At 36.0% G+C, this 9,376-nt stretch overlaps 1 pseudogene; it reads right to left on the bottom strand.

The window, feature by feature from the left end:
- Window positions 1–1,987: 1,987 nt before the first annotated feature.
- LOC145126754 (costunolide synthase pseudogene) lies at window positions 1,988–4,663 on the bottom strand (annotated as a pseudogene).
- Window positions 4,664–9,376: the final 4,713 nt, after the last annotated feature.

The following is a 9,376-nucleotide window of genomic DNA, read 5'->3' as shown; positions in this document are numbered from 1 at the left end:
TAAACGAAAGTTGTAGAGCATAGTTTTACCTATGCGTGCATATAAAGAACGTCAAAAACGGAGCCCGTATGCGAAAGATATGGATTTTAGAAGTTCGAGACACAAAAATCGAGAAAATCCCAAAATCCGAGAAATTTCGCATGGTCAGACTTCGGCCACGTCACCCTCGCTCGGAACCCACCTCATGTCCGCCACGTGCTCGTTGCTGATTCGACCGAAGGTGCAGCCCAGTAAGGACTCGACATGCCTCGCACTGGTGGCAGATCCGAAGCGCGGTCCAATGGGCGTCCGACGCGTGCCCTCCTTGATTGTCCGAGCTTCGCAGGCGCGCCACCTCTCCCCCCCCCCCCCTCACACCCTAGACCTCGGTCCAATCAGAAGCTGCCACCTGGAGCCTCGCGTGCGAGCCGCTGTTCACTTATCCTCCCCCTCGGTCCGAAGCCTCCCCTATAAATAGAAGGGTGCGAGACCTCCCGGGTATATTTTGGAAAAGTGCCATATTTCACCCCTAAACCCATATTTCTTCCATTCCAACTTACCCCAAAGCCCCAGTATTATACCAAACACCCGAAACACGTCCCGAAGAGCCCGAAGAGCCCGGGAAATTTATATTTTAGGTTTTGAAGCCCAACCCTCGCAGAGCCCGGTTTCTCATTAAAACCCCCGGTTTTATTAGAAACGATTGTTTTAGGAAACGAACTGCTGCCCGATTATCGTTAAATCAAGTGAGTGTATAGTCACTTTCATCTTACACATAGATATGAAGTATTTTCCATAAAATACGTGCTATGTGTAATTATATTAATTGTTTATTTGAGATGACTGTTGAATAGATGTTTTATACAAGTTTTAAACTGTATATGTATTTTTATCTACAAATATGTTGGGTAAAACATGGGTAGACGAAATAGTCGATGTGTGTTAAAATGATGAGAGGCCTCGATGTTGTTGTTGTTGTTGTTGTTGTTGTTGTCGTCTAGCGGAGTATAGATGACGACCACAGACCTTTCTAAACAGTCCAGTGGAACACTAGCAGATTCACATCCTGTAGGTGTTGGTGAACTATATGTTCATTGGTGTAATCCATCCCCCTCATGGTTGCCTTTAGGACATGTATGGCTGAGGAGTCCCCTTAGCAGTAGTGTCTATCCCGATGATAATCCTTAGGCTAGGTCCCTTGTGATAGGTGTTTAGGGACGTAAAGTGAGGATAACGGGAATGGGTAATCAGGGTTATTGTTGGTTGATGAATTTAATAAATTTATTATTATTTGTGGGTTGAAAACCCTATATGCTCACCAGGCTCCCAAGCCTGACCCACTCAGCTTTTTGTATTACAGGTAGTGGACCCGAGCATAGTCGGATGATGATGATAGATTTTTGGATTATAGGCCAATAGTTGTAAATAACTGTTGTAAGGCTTATAATGTCTTGTTTATGCTTTTGAGCTGTATCGGAACATGACATCCCGAGGTTTTGATATAAAATGAAAATATATATTTCTTTAAGAAAGGTTTTGATAAAATTTTATCATGTTTTGTTTTGAGGACGAATTCCGCAACATCTTTTAAAAAGATTACTCTGATTTTATTTTAAAAGCATAAATTAAATCGGTCTTTTCTGGCCGAGAAATTAGGGGATCTCACATCCGGAATGCCTTGATAGATGGCTGCCAAGGCCATCTTATCTTTCTTCACCTCTACCACAGTGTTTGTTGTTCTTGGTTCCACTGACTCCACTATCACCTAAAGACCAGGACCACTTAGTCCACATTGATATTGACTTATTCCATTCTAGTACTACTAAACAAAAATAAAAAAAACGTGCAGAGACCAAAGCTATTACCACAATTCTGAATTACTTTGACATACAACTCTTTATTACATCAACAAATTATAGCGTAAAAGTTTAGAATTAATCCATCGATGATGAGGAAGGTTCCACTTGGTCTAACCATACATATGAAAGATAACACCATGGTGCACATCTCAGTTGATTATCTTTATCGATGAATTATGAGTGATAGGAATGAGCCGCAAAGGTGCTATCAGTGTTGTAGTAATACCATCAGACTCCTCCATGTCGATATCTTGAGGTTCCATTCCATTTGGAAGTTGCCAATCGAAATGATACAATAAATTAACTAGGGTAGACTCAACTGAATTAGTTCCAAAAGTAATCCCAGGGCACATTCTCCTTCCTGCCCCAAATGGAATGAACTCATAGTCATTGCCAGTGAAGTTGATGGAACTGTTCTCAAATCTTTCTGGTATGAAGCTCTCAGGGTCCTCCCAATATTCGGGATCGAGTGCACATGCAAAAGCATTAACGACCACTTTTGTTTTGGCGGGTATATCATAATCATCGATCTTGCACTGCTGCCTGCACTCTCGAGGAACTAATAATGGAACTGGTGCATGTAACCTTAACGTTTCCTTGATCACTAACTTCAAGTAATGATAACTGTTAGTACCAGCTTCTGTAAAATTTAGTTGTCTCTCGTCTTGATGTTTCCCTTATTTCTATTTGCGCTTTCCTAAGCACTCTTTGGTTTCTCATCATTTCCGCCATTGCCCAAATGATAGTCGCTGATGATGTGTCTGTTCCAGCAACGAACATGTCCTTTGAGAATGCAAACACAATTTTGTATGTTAGTTAAATACAAATGAAGACATGTTCAAATTCTTAGAGCAACCAATCATCAATGATAAACCTGTTTTAGAAGTCCACAAAAAATTAACATGCTGATGTCAACCTTACATAAACTCAAAACTTTATAAATTTGTTTTACATTATACAAAAACTTATTTATTTATATTTTTTATAAATCCTAAATCGAAAAACATTTTTATTTTTTATTTTTATAAAACTAAAAACCAAAGAAAATATCAATAAGTTTCTATATTGGCATCAATGTGAATATTGACAAGATATTTTTTGATGATCTAATTAATCAAAAATAATATATAAATATATTTTCAGTGCTAGTTGTTAAATATCAATAAGTGGATCCATCAATTTTAATTATAATAATGTTTTGAACTTCTTTTTAACCAAAAAAAAAATCGTATTAACTTTTTACTGTATATGACTTACTGAGGCTGGAGGGAGTGGTAACACTCCTACCACATTGCCATCTAGGATTTTTTTGTTTTTTTATAACACATAGGCTTAGCATGTATAATACAAAAAATGTAGGGAGTGGTGGTGTTTGATATTAAATAGGTTTTATTTTGAAAAATAAAAAAAGAAAAAAAAGAAAAGAAAAAACAAACAACCAATAGTTTTGTAGTCAAAAAGTAAACAATCAATAACAACCCAATCATCTTTCTCTCTCTTCCCGCTGAGTCCATAACAATCCATAACTAGCGACCCAACTAGCGAGTCTTAAGGGAGTGGTTTAACATTGCTTGACACTCTTTTGGCGAGAGGGGTGGCGAGGCCACTCCCTCTAGCCTAAGAGAACAGCCTTGACGTTGACGAAGGTAATTGGGGACTCAAGTTCTTCTCCTTCTTTAATCCTTAATAGAACATCAACCAAATCTTCATCCAATCTCTCAATCCCACCCACACCTCGTTTACCTTTGTGATCCTCCAAAACATCTTCCAAAACCTTGTCAAGTTCTTTGTGTATCTTTAACCACTTCGATTTGATCCCCAACACAATGTTTAGGAACTTAAGTCGAGGAAAGAATTCACCAACATTGAAAGCACCCGATGTCACCAATAAGTCTTTAATCAACCCTATCAGTACAGCTTGATCTTGAGCTTTGTAGTTATTTCCCAAAGTAGCCCTGCAAATTACAGTAATTCATCACTGGGTTTGTTTTTGCAAAAAAATATGGTTGATCTGAAAAAGCTCGAAGGAGATTGGTCAACGTTGATTTGGAAAGACGGTCACTTCGTCAAAAAGATTAGATAAAAGCCGCCACTTTTACCGACAACCCGACAACTTTATTTATAGCCGTTTGACGTGCATATATTTTAAAGAATTTATTTTATAGTACGTACCCTTCTTATATAATTTATGTATAACTTCAATTCTTGGAAATTATAAATATAATTTATATATCAATATATATGCATCTGTAAAAGAACTCGTCAAGACCTGCATATGACGTTGTTGATCATCCCTACGACCATCTCAGTAAAGTTGATCACCGAACCGCTTGAAGATCTTATCGACTCACAAGGCGACCAAGCTCTTCGTTTCTAAGCGCACTAAAAGATTTCACCTTTTTTTCACTGAGGAGTTCCAGGGTGCAAATCTTTTTCATCTGCCTCCAGTAATCACCATATGGTGAAGCTGTAATATCAGTGCGATCGTAATAAAGGATCTTGGTGCATTCCATCTTTGGTCTATCAGCAAAAATGATATCATGAGTTTTCAATATCTGTTTGGCCAGTCGAGGTGATGAAACGACGATCGTGGAAACATTACCAAGTTTCAAGTGCATGATTGGTCCATGTTTCTTGGGTAAATCTCTGAGAGCCCGGTGTGGAAGTGAACCAGCAAGTTGGTGTATGTTTCCGATTAAAGGTAGGGTTCGAGGCCCCGGTGGCAAGTTTAACGTTGTGGAAACCTTGGTCGTTTTGAGAACAATGTAACAAAAGAGAATTAGACAAGCAAGAACGAATGAAAAGGTGGTTTGTATTGAATCCATTAGAGAGCCACAAGCTCTTGAATTATATATATATATATATATATATATATATATATATATATATATATATATATATATATATATATATATATATAGAGAGAGAGAGAGAGAGAGAGAGAGAGAGGTAAAGGTTCAAATGAGAACCATAAAAATTTAAGAACCATAAGAACCACTTTTTTACCTTATAACTTAAATTATCAGACATATTTGATCAATCTTATCTCACAAGACAACTTTTCTCTCATCTCTCTTTCTCTCTCTCTCTCTCTCTCTCTCTCTCTCTCTCTCTCTCTCTTACCTCCTACCGCTGTCGATGACCACCACCATCGCCGGCACCACCGTCGGCACCGTCGCCGTCGCCGGAATACAACGATCTTCAGATCTGAAGCATTCACCTTCAGATCTGGTGCATTCGCCTTCAGATCTAGAACCCCCGACTTCAGATCTGCCATTACCACCGAGCGCCACCTCCTTCCACCACCATCTATCTCACCAGCACCGACTATCGCCTTCCTTCGGCCGCTTTGCTTTGCTGGAACACCTAGAAAACACTACACTCTATTTTGAAGTCTGAATATGCTTCTTCTCCAGATCTCCAATGTTTTAGATCTGATGAAAAACTCTTCGATCTGCTTCGCCGGAATAACAGATGTGACGGAGTATGAAGCTCTTTGTTACCTCCAGATGTCCGACCACCTCCAGATCTACATCTTTATTCAAACAACCACTGGAGACTGCCTTTATCTTCATTTACACTCGATCAATTCAGATCTGATGTAGATCTGAGAATTTGGTGTTATTATACAAAGGTTTTTCTTTCTATTTCATCATTCCATCGTTGGATCTACATCAGATATGTTCCCCTACCGTTGGTGTCGTTGTCGGAGCATCAAAAATCACAAATCGCAGTCATCATCTCAACCTACAGGTGCTAATCTCGATCTCGTTTTGTTCCAGAACTCTTAAACTTATTTTTTTCTCTGATATGTTCCATCACCGGAGAAATGTTTGTCAAATTTGTACCAGATCTGTTATGTGTCGCCTCCTTCTCATCTATAACTCATTTTCGTCTCTGTCTCTTTTATCTTTGGTCAAAACACCACCAAATCGCCATCAGATCTGATGTGTTTGTCCATTTTCAGGTTAGATCTGGTGTGTGTATGGTGTTTACATTGATGGTGCTTACAAAAGGAAGTTCTGAAAAAAAGATGCACACGAGGTGTTTGATGAAATACCTCAATAAAATTTGGTAAGTTATTAAGCTGTGAATTTAGTTGTGAGTGCATATTTTTTGTATATTAAACTATGAAGTTTGTGTATTTAGCTGTGATATTTGTGTTTAAAACTGTGAATTGAATGCATTAAGCTGTGAATTTGTTGTTTAAACTGTAAATTGACTATATTAAGCTGTGAGTTTTGTATATTTAACTATGAATTAATTGTATTAAACTGTGAATTGATTGTATTAAAATTTTTAAGTTGATAATATGCTTTTGAATGCATACTTTTTTTTGTATTAAACAATGAATTTTCTGTATTTAACTATGAATTAAAAGTTTTAAGTTGATAATATGTTTTTCTACTTGCATCTGTTGTAGATCTATATGATATAATTTTTTTTGTTTGTTTTTTTTTCTGTTAAAGTGTGAATTTGATGTTTTAATCTCTCATTTGTCGTATAATTTTGTTAATCTTAGTTTTAACTGCTATTAAGTTGTGAATGTATAATTTTTTTTGAATTAAACTTTGAATTTATTATACTAGTTTGTGAATTTTCTATATTAAATTGTGTATTAATTGTAATAAGTGTTTTAAGTTGATAATATGAATGCGAATACTACTTTTTGTGTATTAAAATGTGAATTTCGTGTATTAAGCTGTCATTTTTGTGTTTTAAATTGTGAATTGATTGCATTAAGCTTTGAATTTTCTTTTTAAACTACGAATTGACTGTATTAAGCTGTGAATTTTCTATTTGATCTGTAAATTAACTAGATTAAGCTGTGAATTATGTGTATGAAACTATGAAGTTACTTGTATTAAGCTATTAATTTTGTGTATAAACTTTGAATTGACTATATAAAGAGTGTTAAGTTGAAAATATGGTTGTGGATGCATACTTTTTGTGTAATAAACTTTGAATTTTGTATACTAAACTGTGATTTTTGTGTTTTAAACTGTGAATTGACTGCATTAAACTGTGTATTTTCTTCTTAGACTATGAACTGACTATATTAAGCTGTGAATTTTGTGTATTAAATTATGAGTTGATTGTATTAAGCTGTGAATGAATTGACATTAAGTTGTGATTATTTTATAATTTTTTGTTTGCTTTTGAAATAATGCAAATTTTATTCATGACTTAATATATTAAATTCACAATTTAAAATATGAAAGATTTATGTATAAATTTTTTTGTTAATTTTTTTTTTTTTTTGAATATATTTATTTTTGGTGTTGTATAAGTATGTAAGAATATATTAGTTTTGATAATAATTTTGCATTAAATTCAAAATGAGTGAAATAAATTGTTTATTAGACTGTGAATGTAGTATTTAAGTTATTAATGCACTACTTTGTTTACAGATCTGATTTAGAAGAAAATAATGGTTGCGATGCTGGTACAGGTGGTTGGTGGCAGCGTGTGGTGGTGGTAGTAGTAGAGTTTGAATTTTTGCTTTTTTGAGTTTGTGAATTATTATAAAATGGTTTGTATTAAGTTGTGAATTTTGTGAATTAAACAATAAATGAATTGTATAAACTTGTAATTTATATAAGTTGTGTGTTCAAATATGAGAGCATATAAGAATGAAAATATTATACTGCAAAAATTATAATTTTTCCCTTTTGTATCGAAAAGAGAAAAAAAATAGGATTTTCACATGTTTAATAAGAATATCATGTAAATATTTACTAACTAATGGGGTTCTTAGGGTTCTTAATCTTTTGTGGTTCTCGTTTGAACCACTCCATATATATATATATATATATATATATATATATATATATATATATATATATATATATATATATATATATATATATATATATATATATTCAACAAGGAATCATTTTAAACCATAGAACAAAAGAAAACTATTATTTTTTCAAGTTTTAGATCTTATTATTTATCGAAAAAAAATTCTAAAAATATAGAAATTCATAACTTTTTATCTTCATTCAATTGATATCAAATTTGATAATTTTTTTTTACTTTTTTTATCTGTTCAGATTCACATTGTGAATCTACACTATAAATCATTAATTTTGAATAAATTCATTGTGTAACATCCCAAAATTCAAGACCAAAAATTTCATTTTTATATAATAGAAAAAACACTTAACAACTTTGTTCCAAACATTGAAAACGTTTCATTTAAAATAAATATCAGAGTCTAATCCCAAAGATCACATAATGCGGAATAATATGGGTGAATGTGATGCGATCGTCCCGAGCTCATTTTCTGAAAACCGAAGGTACCTGAAACCAAAACTGTAAACCGTAAGCACGAAGCTTAGTGAGTTCCCCAAATACGACATACCATACATATCAACTGGGCTATACATGCCATACATAACAATCATATATCAAATAAGGTGCTATGTGCCGCACATAGTCTTGCTGTTATGCTACGGGCCGCCACGTGGTATTTCTTGCCAAGCCGGGGGCCACCCCCTGGGTCTTACAGACAAGTGCCAAGAGCCACCTCCTGGTCTTCCATGCAAGTATCACAAAGACAACTAGCATACATACTACTCTACTTAGCTAATGAGCATACACTGTGCCAGGAGCTACCTCCTGGTCTTTCATTCATATTGCCTAGGGCTAACCCCCGGGTCTTCCTACCATACATAAACTAAATGGGTCGGCATTGTGGCCGTAGACCCATACAAACAGTGAGGAGACACACCTTGCACTGTTGAAGTCCTGCTGATACCCCTCTGGCTGCTATCTGGCAATTTCTGAACTGCTGATCCTTCGGCTTCCCGAGCTACCAATACCAAAATATCACTTAGTCCAAATCAATAATCCTTCTTAGGGTAAAATGACCATTTTACTCCCTAGTACAACTTGGTCCCTAACTAAGGCCCAAACCATGATCTACAAAGGCCCAACACTAGGTAGGCTTCGCAAGCCCACTAGTGGCCCACTAATGGCCCAATTTGCTAAATTGGGCCCAATCCTTATAATGAGCCTTACCCCAAGCCCAAACATATTCTTGGCCCAAATTATATGACTTTTGATGGCCCACTAAGGCCCAAGGAACCAAAATCCCCTCCATGGCCCAAACCGAGGCCCAAAACAAACCAACCCATATCTGATGAGTATGTTGGGCGTACCCCTATGTACGCTAAGCGTACAAGCTAAATGGTGCGTACGTTGGGCGTACCTGCATGTACGCTCAACGTACTCCCCTGTTAAGTCACCTTCCCATTAAGTTCTTAACTACTCCAGAAGCTACAAACACATATCCAAGTCCTTTTCAACGTCTTAAACCATAAAGTCCTTCACTTGGTGCCTTGCAACCCACCAATAGAGCCCAAACTTGAAATGTGATAACTAACTTCCATGGAAATGGTCTTAAATCATGCATGAACCTATTAGGACATCCAAGATGGCAATTTTCTGCCTTAGGGACTCATTTAGAACTGAGAGTAGCAACTCCAAGTCCTAGAAATCGGATTGAACCACAAAGCTTCAACCTTTGGACC

The sequence above is a fragment of the Lactuca virosa genome, chromosome 7 (assembly GCF_052849685.1).
Source record: "Lactuca virosa cultivar CGN04683 chromosome 7, Lactuca_virosa_CGN04683_v6, whole genome shotgun sequence".
Taxonomy (NCBI): domain Eukaryota; kingdom Viridiplantae; phylum Streptophyta; class Magnoliopsida; order Asterales; family Asteraceae; genus Lactuca; species Lactuca virosa.
The sequence above is the reverse complement of the archived record's forward strand: the minus strand, read 5'-3'. Positions and strand labels throughout refer to the sequence as shown.